The following is a 4,921-nucleotide window of genomic DNA, read 5'->3' as shown; positions in this document are numbered from 1 at the left end:
ATACGATGTAATCAAACCACACACTGGTAGCAATGCATATCTATTTCGACAGTACTTTACACAAATGTTCGTGGCAGAGTGCGGGTGGTAAGATTGAATCCAGGATCAGGATGCCGGCAATCGTTGCAACCGGCCATGGCAGGATGGCACCCTGCTGCATTTCTCCACGCATAGCTCAAAGTCACTGTCTCAGTCAAGTGCTATTCCAAATCAAACCCAGCCTGTTGGGACTGGTCGTGCATGATTTCAATGCGAAAGATCTGCATCATTGCCCTGAAGTATCCTTTGGGCAAGGAAAAGGGCCATCCAAAACACAACACTTGTTGTACACACCGCTAAAAGGTCCCCCTCCGAATAGGAGCCAAGAGGTCAAGGACTTATCATGTAAGTAATAATATAATTTGGGGTGAATATTCAAGACAGGCCCGGGGCAATTTACCCCCTCAAGATCTGCATAGTCCAACGTGGGCAAACCATTCATGGTGCATTGTCGCACCTAAGAACTGTAAAAACACGACAACCAAAACTGCCGCTTTCCTTCAAAGAAACGTTTGATATCCCCACCACATCTGCGCATGACCGAGTAGCAGTGCGAATTCTATTATAGAGCTAGAGCTGACGACATCATACCTACAGCTGATGATATCATACCTACAGCCGATGACATCATACCTGCAGCCGATGACATCATACCTGCAGCCGAAGACATCATACCTACAGCCGATGACATCATACCTGCAGCCGATGACATCATACCCACAGCTGACCACATCACACCTGCAGCTGATGACATCACACCTACAGTTGACGACATCTTGCTTCACGTGTCGCCCGCGCTTTTAGCGCTGCGCACACTCCAGCCGGCGGACCCGCTGGCCGCTGATGCGGTGGTTGTGGCGGCTGCCGCGGTCGCCGTAGCGACCGGTTGCTTTTTCCGATCGGCATGGGCAGCTCGGCCTCCGGCGCCGAGGGTGGCCTGCGCCCTGGGACTCTGACCCATGCCCAGAGCAATGGAAGACGTCGAGCCAATATCAGCGCCGGCAGTCTTGGTTGTGATGTCCGTCAAATCCTTGATGAACACGTCGATCTGCACCACCACCATCACCACCACCACCACCACCACCACCAGCATCAGCACCACCACCACCACCACCAGCAGCAGCAGCAGCAGCAGCAGCAGCAGCAGCAGCAGCAGCAGCAGCAGCAGCAACAGCAGGAGCAGCAGCAGCAGCAAAATGTCCTCGATTAGACACTACTTTGTACAAACAGCTTTGCCGGACTCTGGTCTGCAATTGGGCATGAACGCCTGAGGCACCTGTTCTGGTTCACATCTGCTGACATTGCAGCTTCGCAGCTTTTCCATGTGTTTTATTTCAGGGTACCGAGAATCGACGTGTGCTTTCTAGAGTTCCTTTCTTTTTCTCCGTCCTGTTTCTTTTCCTTCTCTTGCTCCGATTTTGAACGACTTGAACAAAAGTTAGGGAGCCTGACTTATTCCTTCTCATGACGCCGGCGCGGATAGGCAGGAATAAAATTTAATAACAAGAGTACATAACCCCCCAGAGTGTGCAAGTTCACTTATCAGATCTGGGACGGCGAAATCCGTGTTCCACGTCATAATAATGACATCATCAGTAGGGGAAGTGCGGACGTGGCACACCGCGTCGATGGAATGAGGCAAGTCCGACCCAAAAAATGACGTACATCACGGATTACGTCGTCCCACAACCCCATCCCAGTTGCGCACTCTGGGGGATTATGGACTCTTGGTAGTAATAATAATAATACACAGGTTTCCACTTCCCTTCAGAGCAGCGTTGACTTAGGACACTGTCCATTGTTCAATCAACAGACATATCAATAATATTATTATCAAGGCATAGCACCTTATATAATACGGATAAATATATGAAGGACTTGCGGCAAATGTTACGAGTTACGACCAACTGTCCACCAACTGTCGAACTTGCTGACTGCGTATGATCTCGCTACTTTGGTAGACAGTTGGTCAGAACTCGTAACCTTCGCTCCTTCCCTTATTTAGCCATGATTACATTGGATGAACACATTGGCTCAACACCTGAGCTCACAGAGTACTGTTGTCCCCCAAGGAGCAGCAGAAAATAAAACGGCACCCCAGTCCAAGAGATTGGCAACAACTCCAGCACACCAAGCCTCTCACCCTCTCTAGCATCTTGCCAAACGTGACACCATCCTTGTAGCGATGTGACCCCATATGACTGTTGATCATCGTATACAGGTTAGATGTGGCCCTGCAGTGCAGTGTTGTCAGCAAGTACAGTGTTGCCAGCAAGTACAGTACAGTGTTGTCAGCAAGTACACGTGCACACAAAACATGACTTTTCAAACACAGTGTTATGCCACAAGTAGTAAAATAAGTACTCATACCCACAAAAAGCAAGAGTCCATTGCTGTAGGGATGTGTGTGTGTGTGTGCGTGTGTGTTCCTCTGAAGCAGCTTGGTGACATCGTCCAAGATCGACAGGGGTGGTGGGTCACCTGCCGTGACGCTGTCGACGCTATTGTCCAGTCCCGCATGGAGCCCGTGGCGAAGCCCCTCATCTGTGGCACTTGTGCGCACAGTTTTCGTCGGCCACAGGATATTGCGAGGCACAAATGTAACCCTGTTCACGGAGCCCGCGCGTGCGCTGAGTCTGGCGTTCCCCGCCCGGTGGACAACACGTCTCCTGGTCTGCCCCTCATGGGCCCACATAGCCAGTCATGGCAGTGGAAGAAGGAAAAGATATGTGCATGTGCCTCTGGGTGTGTATGTGCGGCGACCAGTGCTAGCTCTTTCTGTCGTTCTTCTTCTTGTTTTCGTTCTGAAAGTTATTACCATGAATGTCCTCTGTTGAGTATTGCCGGAGTATTGTGTGAACCATAATACTAGGGCTCAAACGGTCACGGTTTTACCCCTAACGGTTAACTGCTAAGCTAACGGTCGGTTTAACGGTTATAACCTATAAGCCACGGCAATCCTGCGGACTCTTTTTTAACCGTATATTTGACTATACTCATTCAAAAAATGTACCCTATTCAGTACACCGCACACATGCACATTCTCTTGCATGCTCATTCATACATACTCTCACACCAAGAGACCAGATATGACCGAGTTGAGAGCCCAGAAATTGCGTACGCGTGCGACAGCCTGCGAAAGTGCATGCTTTGCAACGACCTGATACTTGCAAAAATTGACTGAAACCTTACTGCGTAACCGTTATCTTTATCGGTTAACCGTTATTTCTTCGTAACCGGTCTGCAACCGGTTAATCGGACTAACCGTTTGAGCCCTACATAATACCCTGAAGTATCCGCTTTCAATAAGGTGGTGCAATATTCGGTTTGCAGCATTCCCCAATACCCATTCGCTTACAGCTTCAACTGGCCGAGGGTGAGAGTCTGCTTGGCTGCCGTGTTGCGTATGTGCTGCCACTCGCTGTCACTGTAAACACACAAGTAAACACACAAAACATACAAAAGCATGCACACACACACACACACACACACACACACACACACACACACACACACACACACACACACACACACACACACACACACACACATGCACACACACACACACACACAAACACGCACACACACACACATGCACACACATACGTCCACACACAAGCATGCATGCACAAACAGACACACATAATCACAAACCTACTCAGAGACATCAAAAGCGTCCACACATGCAGTGTGTCATCGTGCGGACAATCAAGTTTTATAGGCGAGTCACATGTCAGGAGAATCGGTGGAATCACGCACACGCGGGCGCGCACACACACACACACACACACACACACACACACACACACACACAGAACTAGGGATACTTACAGTTTCGAGTTTGACTGATGCAGAGTGTCCAGTTTAGCCTGCAGTATTGCCAGCTGCACGTACAACAATACATGGCACAACACATTATCATTCTGTTACAGTTGCGCTCACTGAAATCCGACTCAAAGTGCTAAACTGATGCCCTGGACTAGTTCCGATTGCACGGGCAGCAAGGAAAGGAGATCGACAGGAAGAAAGGCAACAAGACAGACAGACAGACAGACAGGAACTTAATAGAGACAAATAAAAAGACATGGTGTGTGTGTGTGTGTGTGTGTGTGTGTGTGTATGTGTGTGCGCGCGTGCGCATGATGTATGTGTGTGTGTGGGGGGGGGGGGGTGTTTGTGTGTGTGAAATAGAGAGATGGATTGGAAAGGAGGTGTGTGCGTGTATTTGAGGGGGGAGGACAGAAGGACACACACACACACACACACACACACACACACACACACACACACACCGTGTGATGGACAACTGCAAAGACACAACCCACTCAAACAATCTGTAAATCAACAGGTCCAGGGAGATTCGGTGTAAGCTTCCACTCCATAGTTTGCAGTTTGCATACAATCACAGACTCACTTCATTTGTCAGGGCGAGCACCTCACTGCTGCGGACCTAGCCAGCCAGCAGTAGTAGTAAACAGGACAAAAAGCCAAAAACATTCACGTTGACGTGAGATTCGGCTGGAGGCCGAGTACTCCTCATCCGTAGGAACGCCACTATCTCTAATACTATGGATCAAGCAGGACAAACAAGGTCGGAATTACTTTTACTCATTTAAAAACGTGCTCGGAATATGACATTAAAAAAATTCACGGTTCGCAGGAGACTCGGTTTATATATAGAGGCCGAGTTGTCCGCATCCATAGGAACGCCACCACCTTTCAAGGATCAAGGCGCAGATGCAGCTCCTAAAGCGGTGGCAGGTGAGTAGATCAGCTCACCAGCATGTGGTCAAAGACCGAAAAATCCCATTCACTGCATCAATGCACAACTAGAAACATTACCCGGACGGAGAGCCAAGGATGAATTTATAGAAAAGAAAAA

At 49.0% G+C, this 4,921-nt stretch overlaps 1 long non-coding RNA gene across 1 annotated transcript; it reads right to left on the bottom strand.

The window, feature by feature from the left end:
• Window positions 1-946: 946 nt before the first annotated feature.
• LOC135828448 (uncharacterized) lies at window positions 947-4,628 on the bottom strand. Its single transcript, XR_010555670.1, has 5 exons — window positions 4,454-4,628; window positions 3,871-3,923; window positions 3,398-3,466; window positions 2,183-2,273; window positions 947-1,087 (listed from the first exon to the last, which is right to left on the bottom strand). It is a non-coding gene; the product is annotated as an uncharacterized LOC135828448 (long non-coding RNA).
• Between the last annotated feature and the right edge of the window lie 293 nt (window positions 4,629-4,921).

Source organism: Sycon ciliatum, chromosome 12 (genome assembly GCF_964019385.1).
Source record: "Sycon ciliatum chromosome 12, ocSycCili1.1, whole genome shotgun sequence".
Taxonomy (NCBI): domain Eukaryota; kingdom Metazoa; phylum Porifera; class Calcarea; order Leucosolenida; family Sycettidae; genus Sycon; species Sycon ciliatum.
Note: the sequence above shows the minus strand (reverse complement) of the source record. Positions and strands in the feature narration are given on the sequence as shown.